This window comes from Panthera pardus, unplaced genomic scaffold, assembly GCF_024362965.1.
Source record: "Panthera pardus isolate Hobbes unplaced genomic scaffold, ASM2436296v1 HiC_scaffold_24, whole genome shotgun sequence".
Classification (NCBI taxonomy): Eukaryota; Metazoa; Chordata; class Mammalia; order Carnivora; family Felidae; genus Panthera; species Panthera pardus.
In genome coordinates, this window is record NW_026526810.1 from 44,823,391 (window position 1) to 44,848,927 (window position 25,537).

General features: G+C 41.5%; 2 protein-coding genes across 8 annotated transcripts in view; one reads left to right on the forward strand and one right to left on the reverse strand.

Annotated features, from left to right (window-relative positions):
- Nucleotides 1–17,528, reverse strand: part of MAPK6 (mitogen-activated protein kinase 6) — a 47,450-nt gene extending 29,922 nt beyond the window's left edge. Inside the window, exon 1 of one of the 4 annotated variants that reach the window (XM_019442105.2) lies at nt 17,370–17,528. The gene's annotated coding sequence lies outside the window, so the exon portion shown is untranslated. Of the gene's footprint in view, nt 1–5,800; nt 6,017–6,448; nt 6,597–17,369 lie in introns of those variants that run through there. The other 3 variants (XM_019442104.2, XM_053889058.1, XM_019442103.2) reach the window with 3 other exon arrangements.
- Nucleotides 6,696–25,537, forward strand: part of LEO1 (LEO1 homolog, Paf1/RNA polymerase II complex component) — a 76,017-nt gene continuing 57,175 nt past the window's right edge. The window contains exons 1-4 of one of the 4 annotated variants that reach the window (XM_053889059.1): nt 6,705–6,796; nt 13,426–13,584; nt 16,796–16,926; nt 17,656–17,765. The gene's annotated coding sequence lies outside the window, so the exon portion shown is untranslated. Of the gene's footprint in view, nt 6,797–6,947; nt 7,080–13,425; nt 13,585–16,795; nt 16,927–17,655; nt 17,766–25,537 lie in introns of those variants that run through there. The other 3 variants (XM_053889060.1, XM_019442107.2, XM_053889061.1) reach the window with 3 other exon arrangements.

Genomic DNA, 25,537 nt, shown 5'->3' on the forward strand with positions numbered 1-25,537 from the left:
GAAAGGGAAAAATTCATGATACAACCAAGAGATGAGTCCATAAGAAGTCAAGAGAAGGAAAGCAGAGCTCAAGTGGAAGAATCTACAAGGGATATGACACGAGTGAAGCAAAGCATGAAGTTACAGCAACCAGTGGAAACCAGTAAAATCTAAAATTACACTATGTCTTAAGCCTGGTTGAAATCTTAAGCATAAGACTAAATTACAGAAGGCCATAAAAGCTAACCAGGAGGTCTTAGGAAGGCAATTTGTATTTACTAAGTATGTATTAATTAAGCGCGAGGCATTTTCTAAGTGACAAATTATTTCTGCTACTCAGAACTAGTACCTTGCAAATCTTATTTTACAAACAAAAGTACTGATACTCTGAGAGAGAAAACAACTTCACTGACATCATATACATAGTAAATGTGAAGATCTGGACACTGGCCAGTCTGATTTACCTTAGGGTTAGTTCTTCCCTGTGCCTAATGTGCGAAGTTAAGAATCAATCAATGTTTCTGCACCTGGAAATAATATAAAAAATGGCAGGGGTGCCTAGGTGGCTCAGTCGGTTAAGCATCTCTTTATTTTGGCTCAGGGTATGATCTCGTGGCTTCTGAGTTCAAGCCCCATATCGGGCACTCTGCTGTCAGTGCATGAACCCCTTTCAGACCCTCTGTCACCCTCTCTCTCTGCCTCTCCCCCACTTTCTTGCGCTCGTGCTCTCTCTCTCTCAATAATAAACAAAACATTTTTTAAAAATGGCAGATCAATCTGGCAGCTATCAACAAGTGCCAACAAGCCTGGAAGTACTAGACCAGAGGCAAAAACTATCCCCTCGATACTATCTACAAGATAATTAAGGCACATTTATTTAACAACTATTTTTAATTTTTTAATGTTTATTATTTTTCAGCAAGAGAGACAGGGTGTGACCGGGAGAGAGGCAGAGAGAGAGGCACAGAATCCAAAGTAGGCTCCAGGCTCTGAGCTGTCAGCACAGAGCCCGATGCTGGGCTCAAACTCAGAACCGTAAGATCCTGACCTGAGTCGAAGTCAGACACTTAACTGACTGAGCCACCCAGACGCCCCTTTAATTTTTTTAATCTGAGTGAAAATATCTTTATTAAGACAAACAGGAAAACATACATTCTTGCAACTTACATTATCTACTAAATACAACAGTATCAATCAGAAAACTGGCAGTACTTTATATTAACTACTAAAATCATATCTGGGTATAATGGAAAAGCAAGCAGTTAGAAACCATCTTTCCAATTTGTAAATGAAGAAGGAAATTATTTTTTAATATTTATTTATTTTGAGAGAGTGAGCAAGTGGTGTGGTGGGGGAGGCAGACAGGGAGAGAATCCCAAGCAGGCTCTATGCTGCCAGCACACAGCCCTACGCGGGCGGGGCTCAATCTCAGGAACAGTGAGATCATGACCTGAACTGAAATCAAGAGTTGGCTGCTTAACCAAGTGAGCCATCCAGGTGCCCCAAGAAGGAAATTATTAAACTGAGCCTAATCAGTTATTAAATTACACCTTAGATTATTTTAAATTTGGTACAGGCAAAAATCGTCTAGATCTGCACTGTCCAATATGGTAGCCACTAGCTACACGCAGCTATTTAAATATAATTAAAACAGGGGCGCCTGGGTGGCTCAGTCGGTTGAGTGTCCGACTTCGGCTCAGGTCATGATCTCATAGTTCGTGAGTTCAAGCCCCGTGCTGACAGCTCAGAGCCTGGAGCCTGCTTCAGATTCTGTGTCTCCCTCTCTCTCCACCCCTCCCCTGTCTGTGCTTTGTCTCTCTCTCTCTCTCAAAAATAGACATTAAAAATAAATAAATAAAATTAAGTTAAACATTCAGTTCCTCAGGTGCACTAGGCATCATAAAGTGCTCAACAGTTACATGTGGCTAGTGGCTACCTCACTGGACAACAAAGAATACAACACTTCCATCATCACAGAAAGTTCTATTGAACAGTGATCAATTAGAGCTTCAATTTCCCTTTTGACTTTTTTCAGGAGACCCAATAAAAGGAGCAACTCAGAAAACCTGAATTTTCCAAATCAGTCACTAACCAGTTAAGCAACTAAATATACATCATTTAGCAGAGCTTCTAGAAATGAGTGTGCATTTGAATCACCTAAGAGTCCTGTGAAAATGTAGATTCTAATTCAGTAGGCCTTGGGATGGGGTGGAGAACTCTACACTAACAAATTTCTGGGTGATGTTAATACTGCTGGTTCAGAAATAACACTGAGTACTAAGATGTTAGTTCTCTCTGGGCCTCGGGTTCCTCAGCTATCATGTACCTGGGGTAAGAAAATGGCCATGACTCCTCTGTAAACGCTAATATTTTATAGTTGATACAGAATTAAATGCAGAGATTTCATTCTCAGCAGAGGAAGTTTCTTCCCTGAAGTATTCTAACAAACAACTTTTGTGCTACCATTTTTTTCCCATGAAATGACATACTAACTTTAAATGAAAATCAATGGAAAAATCTGATTTGCTATATAAACGTTCAATCTGTGTACACTTTTAAATCCTTAAATAGATTTAAAGGGCTGACATGTATGAAAGACAAACCTTTTAAGAACCATCAGCGGGGCACACTATATTTTCTAAATACACAGCTTATGGAAGAAAAAACTTGATGCTGGACTCAGCCCATACCACTGTTACCTTAAAAGCATCAGCTCCACATGAAAAGCCAACTCCCTGGGAAAAGCCATTAACTACAATAACACTATGTTGTTTTGTTTTTGTAAAGTTTCAGTCAGGTCTCTGAGCAATAATACTGACCAAAATCCCCATACCACTAGCAAGCTACAGAGTAATGTTAACAGCCCACAAAACAGGCTGAAGGAGCTGACACAGGGCAGCCAACAATGCCACAAAGAACTTATTTTGAGACATCTATTTTAACAGGAGTCCTAGAGTAACACATGGTTCAAATGGGCAATGCGAACAAGGAACTGGACCGCAGAGGTGTGGCTCACCGTTTCATAAGGATCTCAAGGAAAGGAGACAGGCTAAGGTATCCAGTTTGTTCATAAATTCTGAATTATGAATGACAGGTAATTATCTATACTCTTAAAAAGATAATACTGCGGGGGGGGGGGGGGAGCGCAGTCAGTTAAGCATCTTACTCTTGATCTCAGCTCAGGTCATGATCTCATGTGAGTTAGAGCCCCACATCGGGCTCTGTGCTGATGGCACAGAGCCTGCTTAGGATTCGGTCTCTCCTGTTCTCTCTGCCCTGCCCCTGCTTGTGCACCCACTTGTTCTCTCAAAATAAATAAATATACTTAAAAAAATTTTTTTTAAACCTGGAAATACAACATGTTCAACCTCTAGGTGATAGGATGTTTTGAAAATATACGATACTTTTACATTTGTATTTTTATACTTCCTTTAGTGGGAAATACAAAGTTTAAATTAAACTTCATTAAACTTCTGTATAAATCATGGAAGGATCTTCCAAAATCTTTCCAAAGATTTAATTCACATTAACAATACACCTTACTACCTGCAAAACTCTTCAAATAAATCACTTTGAGAAGAAAACCTAGGGGATGGGGAGTTTTTCTTCTCACTTTTAAAACAAACTGCTATTCTCCTCAATCTTTTTTCCCCCCTCAGTCTTATTTTAAGCCAACCTGCTAAATGGTGGCTTTAAAAACTCTGTCAAAATATCTTGTTACCAAATTTCAGTTTGAGTCCTAAATTTGGAACCTTACATTCTGCTGGTCTTTAAAAAAAAGACTGATGAGGGGTGCCTGGCTGGCTCAGTCAGTGGAGCATGGGACTCCTGACCTCAGGGTTGTGAATTCGAGCCCCATGTTGGGTGTAGAGACTACTTAAAAATTAAAAATAATTAAAAATAAACTTGGGGGAAAAAAGCACTGATGAAAAAGTGCCTATAACAACACCTACTTCAAGTTGTCTTTATTAAAACAGAAAATTCATGTAGATCAGGAGAAAGCACTATGTATAATTCTATCAGAGTGAAATGCTCATGTTCAGAGCTATATCCGATTAATATTTCTGCACCTTTACATTTATTTAAACTAATTTCTAGATATTAAAGATAACTTTTAAATTACCAATGAGAACATAAGGTTAATTTCTACCCATACCACAAAAGTTCTGTTTTTAAATAATCCTTAACAAATCTCTCAATAAGGGAAGAACTGCTGGTATCAAACGTTTAATCATAGCAACTGACCAGCAATTAATTTTACCTCTCAACAAACGTTACAAAATTCCACCTGTAGGTTATATGACCTTCTTTTAAAATGCAATTTAAGAAGCCATTACTCTTAGAGACTCTAACTGTGGCTCCTCTTGAGAGAATTATGATGTGGACAGAAACATTTTAGCCCTATCATTTAAAAAAATACAGTGTATAAAAAAAAAGGGCCACGTAGCAGTCCGTGGGCAGTATGAGTCATCATCCAACTCAAAACTTGCCACACTTCTAAGCTTCCTCCTACCAGACCCCATCCCCTTCAGTAATGTACCCTGAGTCAGCAAACCTTACTATTTTGTCAGTTATGAATTCTCACGATGCTTAAATGAACTTATGCAAAACACTGCAACACATTTAGTACTAACACTTGTCATGAGAACATGTGCTGTTTCTATCGCAAAATTAACTCATCTTCAAATCAATCTTCTTCAGATTCTTTCTTAATCACAAAGAGTAGCCAAACACTACATTTAATCCTCTTTTGCAAGTAAATGAACTCCAAAATATGGTCATATATAAAGGTTTTTATAAACAATTCCCTATTTCCCAGAGATTTTTTTTTTTTTTTTTGCTTAACAGTAACATCTAAATAATAAAACATGTCCTGCTCAAATCTGGCATATTTCCTAGATGACTACAATTACTGAATTTAGAACACCAATAAGCAATTTTACAAGTTTCACCAGGCAATTCTTACTAAGTGATGTAACATATATATGTGAAAGGACTTTACACTCCTTGGCACACTGCAAGCAAGCCCTTCATAAACGTGTTTGAACAACGACTTGTTAGAGAGGTTAGAAATTCTTCCACCCAGTTCAAAATTACTTTTCACACATTAAAACCTGACATTTCTAAGAAGAAACTCTAGAAGCCGTTCCTTTTCAGGGCCAGGCCCTGTTTGGACCCTACATTCTTCCTGTCAGATTACTCTTTCCATCTCAGTTTCCCAACGCTTAAGAGAGAATATATCCAATCAGAACTTTAAAACAGAACAAGGCTAGAAGAAACAAGCAATCAGAAAATTACACTGAAGCTGTCTGAGCTCCATTTTGTCCCCCGTTAATTTTTTTCCCTTGACAAATCATCTTGCATCGTTAAAAAAGTTAATACTGACTTTTAAGAGCATTTTTAGCACTGAAGAAAACAACACGAATTTTGCTGCAAACGCAATAAAGCTTCTAATTCCACCACTTCATTGGATGTTTGCCAATGAGCAAGCAAAAGATAAATAAAACAGGAAAGGAATCAAAAAGATCCTGCTTCACAGAGCTCCCACCTAACACCTGAACCAGTTGAGTCTCTCTAAGCCAAGGAACAAAGGAGGCTAGAAGACCTTTACTTTTCAACGCACCTCACTAAATCAGATAAAAACGCACAGCCAAGTGAAGAGGCCCTTTTCAGTGAACTGACAAAACAAGTTTCCATTTGGGTACTTTCAAAGACCAATGCTCCAAGTCCCGAACGCAGCTAAGGAAAGGCTGCAGGGGGGGGGGGGGGGGGGGTTCGAGAAAAGAAATTAGGAATTCCGACTCGGACAAGTTTTCTGTACCTCATTTACAGCTACAACTCAAAACTTAAGCAGAAGACTTCGGGGCTCTGAGACCAGCCGGGTGAGTGGTGCGCGCTACGCAATTCGCCGAGTCCACTGGAGACTTTGCCCGGCCGGAGTCAGCTGAGGCCGAGTCACCGGAGTGGGATGGGGGAGGAGACGCGGGAGCATTTCGAAGGCAGCGTGCCAAGAAGGCGAGACTCCGCTCCACCTCACGCTCCCCGGGCCGCCCATCCCGGCCGCCGCCCCTCGCCCGTCGCTCGCCGCCCGGGGCGGGCTTCGAACCCGCGGAGCCCGGCGCGGGTGGCGGTGCCGCAGCGGAGCAGCGGGGCCCCGGGGCCGGCGGGCGCGGCCGGGCCCGGCAGCCGGCGAGGGGCGTGCCGGGTGGGAGGGGCGCGCCGGCCGCTCTGCCGGCCCCACGCGGGGACCCCGGCCCGCCGCCCGCCGGCTCGCGCGGGGACGCGCCGGCCAGGCCCGAGCGGGCGGGCCGGCGGGCGGGAGGGCCGGAGACGGAACAAAAGCGCCTTTGTTGAGCGGCGGCCGCCGGAGGGTCACACACAATGGAGGAAGGAGCCGGCTCCGCCGCCGCCGGCGGGCCCGCCGCGGCGCCCTCCAGAGCCGCCCCGCCGGCGCGCCCCGCACACGTACACACACACACTCACGGGACTTATCCGGCTCATCGAGGGAGTGCGGGGCCCGCGGACAGCCCCCAATGTCGGCTCAGGTCTCCGGCTGTGCTGGCGGCAGCGGCGTCTCCGAGGCTCTCGCTTTGCCGCAGTCGCCGCCATGTAACCCCGACCCGCGAGAGAGGGCGAGGGAGAGGGGGCGGGGTATCCATGAGCCACGCCCCCTCGCGTCACAGGCTCACTCCACGGGTTCCCCCGCCCCCGCTCGGCCCCGAGCGCCTGCACGCGCCGGAATTTCCAACGCTGGTGACTGGGTTCCGCGCGCTGCGGGGGCGGCGGGAGAGGCACGCGGTGTCATCAGCCACCTCAGGTGGGCTGGGCTGGGCCGGGGGCTGGGTGGGAGGTGGGCAGACGGGCCCTCTGTGCTCTGCCCTTGCCACATCACTATAGCACAAAGTGACCAAACTCCTTGCTAGTGTTTATTTGCTCACCTACTACGGGCAAGCCACTGGGCCATCCAAGAGGAGTGAGCCTTAGCCCGTGTGCTTAGGGATGGGCCGGGAAACAAGAAAGCCTGGGCCTGAAGACAGGTTGGCTAGAAGGTAGCAGCCTGAGTACGAAGCCAACACTGTTAGCGGCTAAAAGCTAAGAAGGTCATTAATTCTGCCTGAGGGTATGGAGGAGGGCTTCTAAGTGAGGTCGCCACGGGTGATCTTTCATCTGGACCAGAAGGAGCAGATATAACCAGAGGAGGCTCAGCTGGATCTGAAGGAGATATAACCAGAGGAGACGAGGGGGAGGGTGTTGTTGTGTTGGGAACAGCAAGAGAGCTAAAACAGGAAGGAGAGCACCTGGCTTGTTGCTGAGCTGGGACTAGGCCTGAATCAGAATTTGGGAAGGGGTGTACTGTGAGATGTAGTGGGAAATGTAGATTGGTGCCTTCTTGGGACTACTTGGATGAAAGCAAACTTAATTTTATTTACCATTACTTATTTGGTCCAAGGAGCCTTTCCAGCATTTATGGGAAATTTATGTAGTTATTTATCAATTTAGAGACATGGGTCAGCACATTTTTTCAATGACTTAATAATTCCTGGTGAGGACCAAACGTTTGGTAGCCCCTTAACCATTATTATGCCCATCTTCAAGCTTGAAGCAAATAACCACTTTAAATATCACATAGTAGCTTGAAGTTAAGTGGTTGGGATAGAGCTGGTGTGTTCTATATGTTTTATATTTAAAACAGTATCATCTGAGTACCAGGTGTGAAGAGGTTGAGTAGATAAAACCAAGAGAAAGGGGGAGCCTGTTTCCAACCGCAAGATTTTGTGGATGCAGTCTCTCTGCAACAAGAGCTCCTTAGGTGTGACCATTACACATCCCTCCTGCCCCCGCAATAGGATACCCTCAGATCCCTGAGACACCCTTCCTTCCTTGTCCATCAATGTTTGATCACCAGCAGGAGATAGGAGGAAAACAAATAAATACTGCTTTTCCCTTGAGAGCTTGTAATGTAGTGTCAACTCCTGACGTCCAGCAAAGACAACCAAAAGAACCTGTTGATCAAAGCCAAGTTTATTGCTTACAACAGTAAGTGATACCACTATGTTGATAGTCTTAGCATCTCAAAAAGGGACGTCATGCGTAGAATAGTTCTAAGATTCAGGGCATCTGGTTTAAGACAAGTCTTTTCAATGAAAGCATGATTGAGACTGGACTGAATTTATAATATCATTCAGGACGATTACAGGGAGGGGAGAGTTTTGAAGGGAGCCTAGAAGAGTAAACAATTGTTTGACAAATCCAAGAGTAATCTGTTGAGGAGCAGGCTGTTTATCCTGACGAAGGCTAGTTCAGTCAATAGTCTGTTGTTCAGATAAATGGACTTTGAGGAAATTCCTGAAACCGCAGTTAAGTTATTTGCAACTTCATCTTCTTGGGCAAGAATTTCTTGGAATTGAAGTCAAGTTTCTGTGAATGGTGGAGTTGTAAAGGCATGTTAATGTCATCGGTCTTCGTTCTCAATCCTATTGTGTGGCTGTAAATAGTTTCAGTTCTCAGTAGTTTTTCAAACTGAAGGCTATGATCCAGTAGTGAGTAGTGAAGTGATTTTGGTGGATTATGACTTGCATTTTTTCTTGTGGAAATAGAATAAAAAACTAGAGAGCATTGCCCATAATAAATGGTAAATACTGTTTTGTGAAACTTATGTTTCCATTATCTACTATATTTCAACAAATCTGAAATGTCATTAATCATGACATGCCATTATTTTATGTACTATTAAGAAAGTGAAAACAACACAAGTGAAAACTCTTATCAAAATATGATACTCTATTGCTGCATCCTGGTTTTAGAAATATTAACACAGAAGACCTATTTTCTTTTCATTGTTATTTTTGAGAGACAGAGACAGAGCACAAGCCAGGGAGGGGCAGAGAGAGAGGGAGACACAGAATCGGAAGCAGGCTCCAGGCTCTGAGCTGTCAGCACAGAGCCGACGTGGGGCTAGAACCCATGAACGGTGAGATCATGACCTGAGCCAAAGTTGGACACTCAACCGACTGAGCCACCCAGGCTCCCCTAGAAGACTTATTTCTTAAAATTGATGAAATAAAGTATATATAAATGAGCCAATTGGATAACAGTATAAAATGTATTTCTACTTATCTCTCATTATTGCTATGAACTATGCTGTTGTCAAAAGAGTCTGAAAGCCACTGTTGTAGTGGAGTCATGCAGGAGAGGATCGAGTAAGTACACCATAAAGCAGCATGAGATGATTACTTCCAGAACAGAAATGCAAATTACCTGCTCTTATTGGAAAGAACAATTAATGAGGACATCAGGAAAGCTTCAACTGGAAGAGGGAATATCTGAGCCTGGGCGTGATTCCATCAGGAAGGATCAGGGAAAAAATTTCTGAATGAGAGAGCAAAATGTACAAAGGCATGAATGTGCCAGGCACACTTTGGAAGTAGAAGAAATCTGACAGGCCTAGGGGAATGCAGACAAGTTAGCACCAGACTGAGAAGGCCTTGTTTGGATGCCAAAACTTTTGGATTTATGTTAAAGGCAGTAGGAGAGGCACTTAGATGATACAACGAGTACTTTAGAAAGGTAATTCTGCCATAAATGGGAAAGGTGGGTTAGATGAACAAGAAATTAGAAACAGGGAGAAGGTAGGAGAATCTATTGCTTTTTCTGCCCTGCATCCTTAATCTGGTAACAATACTCTGATGCCCTCTAAGGGCCACTCTTTACTGGGTAAGTCAGAATTCTGTCACAGTGACGGAAAACCCAATCCAAACTCTGGTTTAAACATGAGAGAAAAAGAGAGAGAATGTGTCTCTAGTGGGCACAGAAAGGGAATGACGATACAAGTGATAGTCTTGGGGCAGAATCAGCGGGAGTTGGTGAATGCTTAGATGAGTGAAGGGTAAGTCTCTAGTCACCCAGTTGCCCTCACTTCACCTGTTTGAATTTAAATTCCCTCATTAGACTACTTGTTTTATCTTTTTCCAACTCAATTACTATCTTCCTATTAAGATAAACTGCCAGTATCATGATTTGCAAGATGGAGGGCAAAACAGATTTTAAAAATACAGACCACTAAGCTTGATGCCAAACCCTGGAAATTTCCTAATATAAATCACAGAACACAGTGTGTTAGGGAAAATGTAACTATTAGTAGGAGTCATGGAGTCTTTTCAAGTAAATCATTACAAAGAAATACCACTTCCTTTCTTGATAGGATTATTACATTATTGAACAAATGTGTTGGTCATTTCAAAAAGTCAAGATACCTTTAGGTTGGGATGAGAGGATATGGGTTTATATTATTGCAGAGAAACATTGATTGGAAGAATGCTGATTAATGGAGTGACACAAATCTTGAAGCCTTGCGTTCTCAAAAACAGCAATACACATTTTTCTTCCCCTTTTGCCCAGTCCTGAGTAATGTTTTTGTCAATGTTTTGAATTAAGATACTTAGCAAATTTAAGAACTCAGATCAGAATATGATAGACGACAGAATAATTACTCAAAATCATGGTTTTTACAGAAAGAGATGACATTTAACTGTAGTAAATATAAAGTATAGCCTCTTTGTTCAGAAAAGTCATTTGGAAAGGACGAGGACTTGGGAGATTCAGCTTGACTTGATAATATAGGGGTAAGTTACAGATACTCATGCGGTATGAGCAATCATAAAAAAATAATAATGACATGATGTAAATTGTGTTAAAGTGATACACCCAGCATTCAAATCACAGGGGTATCAGACCTATGCTGTTGAGCTCAGAATTTCTGAACTTTTTGTGTTCAAATATAGATATCACATAAAAAGAACTACCATACATAACAAATTAGGATTCTTTCAGAAGAGACATCCAAGAAAAGTGTGGAAATCTTATACTCTGAAAAACAGATGAGGGAATTGGGTCTATTTAACCTGCAGAAAAGAGATCTGCTAAAGGGTTGTTATGCAGAGGAAAGAGTAGATGTGTTTCGTGTTGCTTTGGAGTTCAGATCTAAACCATCAGGAGGGCTATTTCCAAGAGGAAAATTTTGGCTCAGTATAAGAAAGGACAGTTTTGGATATTGGAACTGAACCATAGTGGACAGGACTTCCTGGTGAAGTGCGGTGCTACATTGCCGGAAGCATTCAATCAGAAAACAATGGCCACCTGTCAGGGTGCTATAAAAGGAAATGAGGAAGGAGGGGCCTGCAGAGATGTGTAACATCCAAGGTCTTCTCTAACTTGAAGCTTCTATGTATCTATGTTTATACTCTTAATTTAAAATGATTGCTCTCTTAGACATGGTTTCTAAAAGAACACATTGTAATTTGATTTGTAAATAACTTTCCACTGAAGAAACGCATTGCCAAGTACAGTTGATTCTTTGTTCATGGTAGCTTTGTTCTATAAAGTCACCAAGAACACTGAATTAGTGACTGCTGAGCCATTGCTTCTAGGGGAAATAACAGGATTAGAATCCTGCAAAACTCTGGTCTCAACATTTTTGCCAATCAGTCATTGTATAATTTTGTGTTCTGTGTGTTTCTATTTAAAGACACCTAATTTAATATATATTGTTGATTCTTTAACATTAAACTCATGGCCAAAAGCACTATAACTCATGCTAAATGAAGAATATCTAACATATAATCTCTGAAAGGCATATTACACCTTTCTTATACTTAGGGACACTCGCCAGCACATCAGTATTATTCTTAGGGACCATTTTAAACAGCTAAATCACCACCACCACCACCAACAACAAAACAAAAAAATATGGCACTAAATAGACCACAGAAAAGACACTTGCTTATAGTATGAGAGTTGATACAAGAAGGTAGACTACTGCCTTGTTCAACCTCTGTGGAAACGTAGACATAAGGCAACAAATTTTTCACCACTCTTTGCATAACCACAAATGACTGAAAATGCTGAGTATTGATTTTGCTTTTCTTGTGTTATTAGTGGATTGGCATCTGGTTTACAGTGTACAGTCTTTGGGACAAATAAATTGAAGCAAGTAGTCAAGTTTGCAAACAGAATCTGCGAGTAACGAGAATTGACTATAGTTAAAAATTATGAAGAAACTGTCTTCAGTCAAAATCCATTAAAACTGTATGTAAAGTTCATTAAGAGGCAGATCAGTTGAATGCTTTTATGAGGTGGGAGACACCTATAAAGGAAAATCAAAGATCCCACATTTAACTTGATGGGACAACAAAGAGCTTACCCCTTGGGAGAATGGTAATAGCATCATTTGTCAAATTCCTACCAAGCAGCCTGTTTCGGGTAAACACTTTATAAACATTATATCATTCTCTTAGGCTATGATAAATGGGATTTTGTAGAAAAGCTGCAGTAAGTAAGCTACTTAAATTTTTTTAGATAAAGCCAGGCTTTCTGTGCAATAAAATTACTTTCTGAAACAAAAATTTGTACACTTCTTGAATAATGGTTATGTAACTAAACATTTAAGTGTACTGGGAAATACCTATTGGAGTAATTTTGAGAATAATCCGGGCTTCTGCCACATAACCACTGTAAATAGAAAGAATAGACATGATTTCTTTCTGCCCATCCACAGGGACTGATAAATATTTTCAACTGTGGGGACAAAGCAGCTTTCACTGTACAAGGTCATTCCCTTCCCTTTTGCATTCCAAAATAGACAAGCTATCTGTCACTTGGGAAAGAAGGTAATTACTATCTGTAACTCTAAGTAAACTTGTGTGGAAGATTTGTTTACATTCAGCATTCTGAGTACTCAAGTTATCAACTAGTATGTAGTATGATTTAGTAGGTCTGCCTTCCACAATCCCATCTCCCACCTTCTGTTTGACAAATATTTTGCCAGCTGGCAGTTGCCACTACTCAGACACCCTCCCCTGAAAATGTTATCATCCCTATAGATCCAGACCCACCTCTGGGGTCTTGACTGAAGCCATCACCATCTCTAACAATGCCCTAGGTATGGTGTCCTGAAACAAAAATAGCGAGGCCCTCAGGAGGCCTAAGATCCATCTGCCCACCCTGGGTGGCTCTATCTTTGTGAATGCCCGTGTTAGGCTGCCAAAGGCCTCTCCCCACCTCCCCCAACCTCACCCCCATGCCTCCCATACTCAGGGTGTTATACAGGACCCCACATTCAGAAAGACTATGCTTGTTTTAATACTCTACTGTTGCCATCTTGAAATTCCTAATAATTTTATCCTCCTTTTCTTAGTTTTTTATTTTTTGAGAGAGGGAGAGAGAGTACACACGTGTGTGTGTGAGCTGGAGAGGGGCAGGGAGAGAGAGTAAGAGAGAGAATCCCAGGCAGGCTCCTTGCTGGCAGTATAGAGCAGGTCTCAGGGTTTGATCTCACAAATCAGATTGTGAGATTGTGACCTGAGCCAAAATCAAGAGTCAGATGCTTAACTGACTGGGCCACCCAGGCGCCCCAGCTAATAATTTTATCTTTGAACTTCTGTTTTATAGTGCAGTTGATGGGACAATGGAGCATGCATGTGAGTAAGAGAAGCAATATGCACGTCCACTGTTCCTTGCTGCCCCATTCACAGAGAGCATTCTCCATGCCCCACAAGCACAGAATACTCATGGACCCACACTGTGCTGGAGTTCAGTGAAACAAAGCCAGTGAGTACAGGGGGTGTTATGCCCACAGCCGAGTAAGTGGAGGGGGCTGATAACTCCAAAAGGCCATGCTTTCCATTGAAACCAGAACTTGCTGGGGCGCCTGGGTGGCTCAGTCGGTTGAGCGTCCGACTTCAGCTCAGGTCACGATCTCGCGGTCTGTGAGTTCGAGCCCCGCGTCAGGCTCTGGGCTGATGGCTCGGAGCCTGGAGCCTGCTTCCGATTCTGTGTCTCCCTCTCTCTCTGCCCCTCCCCCGTTCATGCTCTGTCTCTCTCTGTCTCAAAAATAAATAAATGGTAAAAAAAAAAAAAAATTAAAAAAAAAAAAAAAAAAAAGAAACCAGAACTTGCTTTGAAACCAGAAAGAAGGCAATGGCATTCTAAGAAACACAAAAGACCAAGGAACCCTATTGTACCCTCTCTTGTGTTTCTTCCCTGTATTAGCCAACCACTTATGCTGAAAACATTTCCTTTTCCTTTCAGTCCTTTCTTCCTCCTCATGAAGGCAAAGGTAGACAGTCCTGGCAGAATGTGTATCAAGAAGTGAAATAATAATGGTTAAGTTAGTTTTCTGCGGTGTTCCACTGCTTTGGTAAGAACAAAATATATATGCATGTATGAGCTACGAAACAAATTGTGTCATTTTGGTGACTTCACATAGGAGTTAAATGCTCTTGTATTTCGAACTGGCATTGTTTATGGCAATATAAAAATTAATTGTGAAATCCATGCTAATAACAAAATATTTCCTTAGCACGATATTAAACAGTTATAATAAACTGTCTATCTAAATTTAAAACACCAGGACAAGTCGAGAGAGACCAGAAGGAAAGAAAAAACCTTTATGTTTTAGTACCTTTAGCTGCATTTGTTTTTTTCTTTTTGAACAAGGAACCCCAGAAATTATGTGTCTGGCTTTGATACAAAAGAATGCCAGCAGCCCTACCCTGAAAGGGGAAAGACTCCCTACCTAATGCCACTCCCCTCACTGGTGGGCTTAGGGCAGGAGAGGTGAGAGACTATCTGTGCCAGGTGGATAAGACATTCCAGTCTGCCACAGAGCCCAGCCACCCACACTAGGAGCTGCATTTCCTGTAGTAAACACACTGGCTTCATTACTCACGGAGGTAGGAAGTGGGGGAGGAAGGAAGACCTTGTTCAGCTGCTGGGGCCCATTTTCCCCATGGAAACAATGCCATGGTGTCCATTCTTCTCACAGAGTGGCATATGTGCTAAGTGGGCTCCTATGAGTGGGCCTGAGAACCTAACCCCGGTTTGTCACATTGTTTCTCTGAGGAAAGTGCATTTTCAGTTTCAAACAACCAAGTTAGAAATCAACTTTGGGGAACACATCTTGGTCATACAGGAGCTGTCTGTACCTTCCTCGCTCAGAAATGCTCACCACAGACAAGGATGGTGTCTGTCAAAACCTAGGTAAGCATTAAAGAGAAGGTTTATATTAAAAGTAAGAACTTTATCCTCTCGGTGGGATGAGGAGTCCAGTCCTTCAGATGTGTAGCTTGAAGAAGTTGATTGTAGGTTCACCAGGGATGATTGGTCTCTGGCAACCAACACACACCTACCAAACCCAAGAAACTGTGTACTGCAAACCAGATGCCAATCTACTAAGAACTTGAGAAAAACTGCCCAGTTGGACTAAAGATCTGTCTAGTCTGGTATTCTCTAATGATGGTTGTGAACCTCTGTTCTATTCATTGTGAACTCTAGTGTTGAGCATAGGCCCTGAATTTAATGTTCTCTCAATAAATGTTGAAAATGAAGTGGGGTTGCCTGGCTGCCTCAGTCGGTAGAGCATGTGACTCTTAATGTCAGGGTCATAAGTTCAAGTCCCACATTGGCCATGGAGCCTACTTTAAAAAAAATTGGGGTACCTGGGTGGCTCAGTCGGTTAAGCTTCCGACTCTTGATTTCATTTCAGGTCATGATCTCATGGTTCATGGGTTGGAGCCCTCTGTTGGACTCTGCACTCACAGTATGGAGCCTGCTTGGGATTCTCTGTCACTCCCTCTCTCTCTGCCCCTCCCCTGCCTCCCTCTCCCTCTCTCTCAAAATAAATAAATAAATGTCAAAAAAAATTATAAACAACACAGATGTTTAAAAAAAAGAAAATGAAGTATTTTTTAATATTGTAATTGCTCTCTATGACATAAAATTCAGAAAGGTAAGGATTTCCTCCAAATATCCACTTATTTAATAATTTTTTTAAAGCAACTTTCTTCGCAGGGAATCTGATTATTTTAGTTCCCCTTTATTACAACCTTATGTATCTACCAGGCTCTCTTTTTAAGGGTTTGGGGCAGAATTAGGTGCATGATTCCAGGTATTCATTATCATTATGTCAAATGTAGGATAAAACAATGTTTCCAGTTTTATTTTCCACATTCTTAGCACCAAGAGCTAGCATCATTCTATATGACTTTAGGAAACAGTCAACAATAACTCATGGTTCTCTTTCTTTCTTTCTTTTTTTCAGTAGGCTCCATGCCCAACATGGGCTTGAACTCCTGACCCTGAGATCAAGAGTCTCAGGCTTTACCAACTGGGCCAGCCAGGTGCCCCTGGCCTTTCTTGAAAATAAAGCATAGCTGCTTTCTTGTGGCTCCTTTCTTGAAATAAAGCATAGCTCCAAGCTCTTCTTTTAAGTATGCTTCAGATTAACAATCCTAAATACATTATTCAAAATTAGTACAGGATGAAACTTATTTGTCACACTTATGTCCACTCACATAGCTTTGTGCAATTTATCTTTTCTTCAGTTTGGATCCATCTGCTTGGTATTTAGTACCCCAGAGAGCTTCAGGACATCTCAGCCCAGTGACTTTTTTTTATATGAGTCTGCTTCCAAGCAGTCCCTAAAAGTCTTAAATAAGACAAGTCTTCCAGCAGTAATTCATGGGGGTTCCACTCTGAAATCAGAAGAATCCATCTGGTATCCTGCACTGACAATAGATAGCAGACCTAGGGACTGGTCCCAGTTCTGCCACTTATTAGTTGTTAGACTACAGGCAAATCATTTAATCTTATTATTTTTTAAAGTAGGCTTTACACCCTACATGGGGTTTGAACTCATGACCCTGAGATCAAGGCCTGAGCTGAGATTAAGAGTCGGACGCTTAGCTGACTGAACCACCCAGGTGCCCCTAATCTTATTTTTTTAATGGTATAAATAACACCTGCCTCACCTCCCTCCCAGGATTGTTCCAAGGATTACCTGAGACTGTGTCTGTGAAAGCACTCTGAAAATGCTAAACAACTGCATAAATAAGGGGTGTCATTAACATCGTCATTCAGTAGCTCACCTGGTTAAAACATGGTTTCCTGAAGGTAAGCCAGCTCTCTCTCCTTTCATTCAATCCATCCCACAGAGGTTCTTCTAGTGCCTATTTTATCCAAGATAGAACTTTTCCCCCACTTTCTTGGTAACTTGGGTAGGATTTCTTTTTCAATGTTTATTGTGTAAATTGGTAGACATTTTTTAAAAAGTGCAATGTCCACTCCGTGCTTATTTCTGTCTCAAAGAGATGTGGTCAAATAGTGAAGCAGGAGACACGCTTGAGCACGCTGCTGCAAAGGTGGAAGGCCAGAGCACAATCCCTACCCGCATCTCCCCCCAGAAAGCAGTCTTCTGCTACCCTCAGGCTAGGAGAGACAGAAAGGAAAGCCTAGAGGGGGTGCAGCAAAGCGGTTAGTGAAGAGAACACGAGGAATAACTGTATACAACCTCTCAGATCCCAACGATCAGTATTATAATAAATAGATTTACTTACATGAAAGCAGCTTAAAGCAAATCTCCTTTAATTTAGCCTGTGGTCCATTCAGCAAAGAAACATTTCTTCCATTTTTAGAAGCTTCTGATGGAGATTTATAGATACTGTTTCCAGAGGAAAAATAAAAGGCAAGTGATTCTCGGGGAAGAGAGGAAAAACACAAAATTTTTAAATGATTTAGCTGTACAGCAGGTTATGAAGGAAGGAAAAGGAAGAGATTAAAATGGTTCTTTCCCTCCTCCCTCTGTGACTCAGAGATTCATCCTAAAAATAATTTTCATTCCAGTTTGGGGAAGCTGAGCAAAGACTCACGTCTCCACATTCCAAGTTCCATGATGGCCTTGGAGAGGGAGGGAACCAAAGGAAGAGGAAAATGGGAAACAGTAACTATTAAAGGTAATCTGGAAAAGACTTTATCTACTCAGAAGAGGTGAGGTGAAATTAAACGCCAGGCTAGCTGTAATGAAGCAAGCATTTTCTGTTCTTGCCCTAGTCTGAGGTATGTCGTGTCAGCAAGGATGAAGCCTCAACTTGCCTTTCAGCCTTATTTCCTACCAGCTCTTCTGGTGATCAGTGTTTTACTCATTCAAATGAATTTTTGTCTTCTAACATCATTCCCCTTTCTTGTTTTTTTTTTAATTTTTATTTTTTAACTTTATTATTATTTTTTTTAGGTATAATGGGTCATTCCTCTTTCTTTGTATCAGCAGCAGAAGGTTCTTGTTTAGGTGTTTCTTTAGTCACATTTAATTGATATTAGTATGTTCATTTTAAAAAGAGATTTTTATTTTTAAGGTATTTCACACTTACAGAAAAGTTGTTCACGTAGCATACTGAACTCTTTTTTTTTTTTTTTTAACCTGAACAATTGGAGAGTAACCTGACAGATAGCAACATGCATTGACCAGATGCCCTTCAAGGAAGGACTTGTTGCCCAGCCTTGGAGACTGTAGTCGGCACACAGCTGTCAACTTGCATTTCCTTCAGGGTTTGCCTCATCTGCAGAGAGCCATCTTGCCCAAGGAGATGCCCCTTTCCCAGGTGGCCCAAATCCAATGACTGATAATGGCAAGGATAGAAAGGCCTGGCTATTTTGGCCCTGTGCAAGACAACTTCAATGGCCATTTCCGCCCGAGAGCTCCCAGTGGGGTTAGCTGAGGCTATCAGCCTGCAGCTCAGATCAACTTCTACCTCTCCCCACTCCTGTTTGCTTCCCCTCCTATCCACAGATGTTGATCCCAAGAGCTCTCCCTAATAATTATCCTGAAGACTAAAGTCTGCCTCAGAGTGTGTTCCTAAAACACCCAAACTACTACCCAGCCAGGACAGGTCTGAGAAAGCAGACAATAAAATGGAGTTTTGGATCTGCATCACTCACCATTCACCTGGTAGGAAGACCTCGTCACTGGTGATAGATGGAGGTCAGACGGTGACTGGCACAAGGTGGCAGCCCAGTTATTAAGATTTTCACCAGCGATGAATTGGGGTAGTATACCAGTGAAAGAGAATGTATTAGCTTTTGTACTGTGTGGAGGAGATAGTAACTACAAGGGGATTGAATGGTTATTGTGTAGCTCTCCTGAAGCTCTAGGTAAAGAAATGAAAAAGCTGAGAAAGTGACTAGCAGACAGCTGAAAGCCAAGTGTGAGAACCAGAAGGTCTCTTTCATAGCAAGTAAAGAGGCTTTCATAACCTGCAGTGGAGAGAACCAGATCGAGCTAAACCGTTATGTAACCAAGAGCCAAAGGTTAAACTACCAAGTAAACTAGGTCTCCTATGCTAGAGATGCTGCTGTGGTTGAGAAGGAGTGAGACCCTGGCACATGGAATGGGGACATCTGAGCTGATGCCCCCCAAAATCTTGAATTCCCAGATTTCTCTTGATCCTCGGAGCCTGAAGAAGTGAGATACCCTTCCCTATTAAAAGCTGCACATTCCCTTTGCTTGAGAAAATAATGCCAAGGCCTCTCTCTGCAAGACAACATGTGACTCCTCAGTATCTGCCCCCACCTCCCCTCCTGTCCACTAAATCTATAACTAGGGTGACGTGGCAGCATAACCCAGCTGGGGACATGCTAGGCCTGAGAAGCGAGCAAAGAAACTAGACCCCAAAGGAGCAAAAAGATCTAACCAGCATGGACTGCAGGAGGTGGCGGGAATACATATGGGACTAGATTCTGAGGATACTTGATCAAAGGGGATAGAGCATGAGATTAGATAACAATTTGTGTGTGCTCTCCCAAAGTCAAAGATTTACACTCTGATGTAAATCTTACTTGCCAGTAAAATGGCTTCTGTGAAGCATGGTAAAAGTGGTGGCCCATGCTGAGTGAGATCAAAATACCATAAATGTCTTGGCAGGTGGGAGAGGAAAGAATTAAAATGCTAAGAGAAATTTAAAAATAATAAAACATCTAGGAGTGAATTTAACAAGACTTGTACACTGAAGTAAAAAGGGGGGGGATAAATTTAATAAGACCTATACACTGGAGAGTACAAAACCTTGTTGAAAGAAATTAAAGAAGACCTAAATAAATGGAAAGATATTCCATGTTCTTTTATTGGAAGACTTACTGTTGTTTCAATGCTAATAACCTCCAAATTGATTTATAGATTCAATGCAATCCCTATCAAAATTCTGCCTGGATTTTTTTTTTTTCTTTCTTTTTTTTTTTTTTTTTTTTTAAGTAACAGATCTTAAAATTCATATAGAAATGCTAGGGACCCTGAATAGCTAAAACAGTCTTTGAAAAGAACAAAGCAGAGTACTCAATTCCTAATTTCAAAACTTACTACAAAACTATTGTAACCAAAACAGCATGGTACTGGCATAATGATAAACATAGCATAAGAGAATAGAACTCAGAGTCCACAAACAAGCCTACATGTTTATGTGCAATGGATATTCAGCAAGAGTTCCAAAACAATTATTGAGGAAAGAATAGTTTTTTAAACAAATGGTTCTAGAGCAACTAGACATCCCTATGCAAAAGAATGAGGTGGGACCGTTATCTCACAAGTGCACAAAAATTAACTCAAAATGAATTATAGATCTAAATTTATAAAGCTCTTAGAAAAAAATTAAGTAAATTTTTGTGACCTTGGATTAGGCAACACTTTCTTAGACATGACATCAAAAACATAGCCAACCAAAGGTAATTTGGTAATTTGGGCTTCGTCAAAATTGAAAGCTTTTGTGGTTCAAAGAATACCAGCAGGAAAGTGAAAGGACAGCCCACAGAATAGGAGAAATTATTTGCAAATAATATATTTGATAAGACTCTAATATCCAGATATCTGTATCTATATGTATGTATCTATCTCTTTATTCAATAATAAGAGAAATAACCCAATTTTAAAATGAGCAAAGACTTTTAAGGGGGGCCTGGGTGGGCTCAGTCAGTTAAGCATCCGACTTCAGCTCAGGTCATGATCTCATGATTTGTGGGTTGGAACCCCATGTTGGGCTCTTTGCTGACAGCTGAGAGCCTGGAGCCTGCTTCAGATTCTGTGTCTCCCTCTCTCTCTCTGCCCCTCCCCTGCTCACATTCTGAGATACCATTTAGCACCAATAGAAAGACTGTAATTAAAAAAAAAAGGGAAAATAACAAATGTTGGTGAGGATGTAGGGAAATCGGAGCCCTCATATGTTGCTGGTAGAAATGTAAAATGATACAGCAAATTGAGAAAACAGTGTGATAGCTGCTGAAATAGTTAAACATAAGGTTACCGTTTGACCCAGGAATTCCATACCTAGGTATATACCGGAGAGAATTGAAACATATGTCTGCACAAAATTTGTATCCAAATATCTATAGCAGCATTATTTACAATAGCCAAAAAGTGAAAACAACTCAAATCTCCATCAACTGATGAACAGATAAATAAAATATGCTATATCTGTACTATGGAATACTAGTCAGTTATAAAAAGAAGTGGGACTCTGATACATGTTACAACATGGATAAACTTTGAAAACATTATGCTAAGTGGAAGAAGGCAGACATAAAAGGCCACATATTGTATGATTCCATTCATATGGCATGTTCAGAAGAGGCAAATCCACAGTGATAAAGTAAATTAGTGGTTGCCAGGAGCTGTTGGTAGGAGAAAATAAGGAGTGATTGCTGACTGGCACAGGGTTACATTTTGGTGTGAAGAAAATATTCTAAAATTGATTGTTGTAATGGCTGTACAGCCTTGTGAACATACTAAAAACCACTTCAAAATGGGGAATTTTATGTATAGTTTGTGTTACCTCAATTTTTTAAAAAGGGTTCAGGGAAGTAGGAGTGCTGGTGTGGCCACATTATGTAAGATCAGAAAACCCACCAGATGACTGTTCCACAGGAGGACCTGGAGAATACAGTGTCTACCAAAGCAAAGAAGAATGTGTTGGTAAACAGCACTAGAATCACTGTGAAGTCTAGTGGTGGCTTGCTTTTGAAGGCTGGACTTATGGTAGGGGAAGCTGTTACAAAACTGATCTCCTCATTAGCAAGGGAGATCATATAACCCAGAAATGATTGAGCCAGGTGACATCACGCGACTGTCAGAAATCATGTGGATGCAATTAGGATAATGAGTGGCAAGATCAAAGTGGCAACCATGAGCACCTGACCTACAGAGAGTTATGGAGATAGTTAATAAAACATGGTGTCACTTGCTAGAAAATAGATGGGCAGCCAATAAGGGTACTACTCCTTCTGTATAAGCAAAAGAAAACAGAGGATGAAGGGAATGGAATATTTGGGAGCAAAGTTTTTATATACTGTTGAAATTAAATTCGTATAAAGATGTTAATTGTAATACCCCAAGGAACCACCAAGAAAATAACTCAAAATATACATATGTACTAAATAGGAAATGATGAGAGAATTAAAATGGTACATTGGAAAACATCTTTTTAGCACAATAGAAGGCAATAATATAAGAATGAAGGAATAAAAAAGACATGGCATATAGAAAAGAAAGCTAAGTGGCAGATGGGCAGATATAAATCCCTCATGTATAGAAGGACTCAGCCAGTTGATTTTGCCTCTGTTACTGACCACACTGTTGCTGGCACAATGGATACGTGAATGAAGTGGCCATGGTGGCAGAGACTGAGCCTATTCTTGGCCCGATAGCATGGGTTCCCACTTCTCAGGGCTCATCTAGCTATTGGCACTGCTAAATGTCTAACTTGACAACAAGAGATCAATGCTGACTTCCTGATAGAGCACCAATCTTCAAGGAGACCAACTAAGCAATTGGTGGCAAGTTGACTACTTTGGGACCTTTCCACCTTGAAAGGGCCAGTAGTTCATCCTGCTAGGATGAAGACATATTCTGGGTAAGGGTTTAAATGTCTTATCTTCAGGCTTTTCCCTGGGCTTACACAATGTTTGATGCACCAGCAGAGGACCTCCCATAACATTGTATCAGATCTAGGAACCCAACTTACGGCACAAAAGGTGTGAGAGTGAACTCATGACAATGTTATCTACTGGTTGTTATCACTTATTTTAGCACTCCAAAGCTTCCAGCCTTGTAGAGCATCGGAAAGCCTTGCTGAAGGCACAGCTGAAGTATTAGCTTGGTTGAAATGCTATGAGTGCCATCTTCCAGGATACATTAAACCTATTGAATAAAAGATCTTTTGTGGTGCTGTAACCCCAGCAGGAAAAATACATGGGTCTATGAGACAAAATATGGAATTAGGAGTGGTCTTGCTTATCATCACTCCCAATGGCCCCGTGGGGAATTTATGCTTCCTGTTCCTGCTATTCTGTATTCTGCAGGTTCAGAGGACCTGGTTCCTAAAAGGAAAATATTTCTACCAAATGGTACAGCAAGAGTCACTTTGATTTACTAGCTAAAACTGCTGCCTGGGCACTTTGGGTTCCTACTATTCAGGAATAATTGGGCTGTAAGTAGAGGAACAATCTTGGCAGGGGTATTAACCCTGATCATCAGAAGGAGTTAGGTAAGGTTGCTGTTATACAGTAAGGGTAGGAAAAATTATTTTAGCATTGAGACCATGTATCTGAATGCTTCCTGTTAGTCCCTTGCACAGTTACAATGGTAAATGAATAATGCAGCAAGGACATGGCAGTTAGGAACTCAGACCTCCCTGGGATGAGAATCTAGATCATGCCCCCAGGTAAGCCACTAAGACTAAGAGAAGTGCTAGCTGAGAGTGAGAGGGATTTAGAAAGGATGGTCAAGGAGGGAGGCTGTAAGTTTCAGTGAGAGCCCTGAGACCAGCTACAGCAGGGCTATAGCTTGTCCTACAAACCTTCCTCTTCTAAGTCTCCCCAGGAGGAGAGGCTCATCAGAAACCTGGAGAAGCTACTCTTCAACAAAGATGAAGTGGATCCAAGAGCAGTACAGGGAATGAACATGGAGATGAGCCCCTGAGATTTCTCTTTGCAAGACTTCTTGTCCCGGCTCCCTGGAGGACTGTCAGCAGGCAGCCTTCAGTTCCCAGCTCCTGCTGCTGCAGACAGTTGCTTTATCAAAGCTCAGGCCCTTTGGGGCTAGGCCATAGCCAATTCTTGATCCAGGTCTGGGTTTAAAGCCCAGCCCTTTCAGCCTGGTTTGGGACAGTAATGAAGGGCCATTTCAGCTCCAGAGCTCCTCGTGGGGTTAGTTAAGGCCACTGGGCCTTCCTTATACGCAGCTTGCTTTTTCCTTCTGTCTAAGCCTGTTTCTAAGCCTGACACCCTTCCACAGGTGTCAATACCAAAGGCACTCCCTAATAAACATCCTGGACACTAAAGTCTGACTCAGAGTCTTCTTCCTGCAAAGCCTAAACTGTGAAAATGCCTTGTCATCTCAAATGTGTTTCTTACTAATGAGAACTTTCATCTAGATCGCCCCAGTAGAACTATCAAAATCAGGAATTTAACATTGATGTATGAACATCGGTTCAAATGTCGTCAGTGGTCCCAATAATGTCCTTAGAGGAAAAGGATCTTGTCCAGAAATTATGCATTTTATTTAGTTGTCTCTTTAATCTTCTTCAATCTTGAATAGCTTCCTCATCTTTGCTTTCATGACCTTGACACTCTGTAAGATTACAGGCCTTTTTTTTTTTTTTTAAAGAATATCCCTCAATTTGGGTTTGTCAACTGTTTTTCAAGATTACATTCAGGTTAAGCATCATTGGCAGAACTAGTAGAGCAGTGATGCCATGTTCTTGTCATTGCATCCTGTAGGTTGGCACATGACTCTAATTTGTCCCATCACTGATGATGTGGACTTGATTAAGGTGATGTCTGCCAGGCTTATCCACTGTAAAGCCACCCTTTTCCGCATTATAATTTACTATTTTGCGGGGAAGTATTTTAAGGCTATAAAAACATCCCATTCTTCATTAAATTTCCTATATATTCTCTTATATATATCCATATTGGTTATGGAATCCTTATTTTATTCAGTGACTTATAATCCATTATGGTTATTATTTTGACACTGAGACTGTTACATATTTGGCCAGTGGGAGCCCTTTCTGGTTTGCTTCTTTATCCTTTTGACATACCTCCATTATTCTTTTTGCACTTCCTTGCTTGCTGCACAAGATAGTCCAAGCTTATTTTGTACTTTCTCTGCCCCAGTCCTAGAATCAGCCATTTCTTCATGGAGCTCTGGTTCCCTTTGGTGAAACTAAGGGCATTTAGAAACTAAGATCTCAACATTAGGTGTGCTCATTGCTATTGAGGTATCACTGTTCTCAAGCCCTTTCAATGGACAGAACTAGGGTCTATCTGAAATACATGACTGGATGTACATAAATACACATGTATATAAACATATACACATTTCTATAAACACATTTGCATCTGTATGTATATACCTATACATATTCAAAATCATGAGTTCACAATGATACCTCCAGTTCCAATTTAACACCAACTAATTCATTCTAGTTTTTCACATTTCATATATTTAACTACTGTCTCTACCAGTAAGAAACCTGACTCTCATTATCCTGAATATGATTACTTATTTAATTAATCCCTCTGCACATAAGCAACCTCCTGTGATTGCTCCTTTCCCTAGTGTGGACATGCTCTTCACCCTGCACCAGGCTACTGCTCCACCCAGATACCCACCACATCTTGCTTGGGCTCCAATGCCCCAAGATGGACCATCAGGATTTCCTCACCCTGATCTGACTCTGAC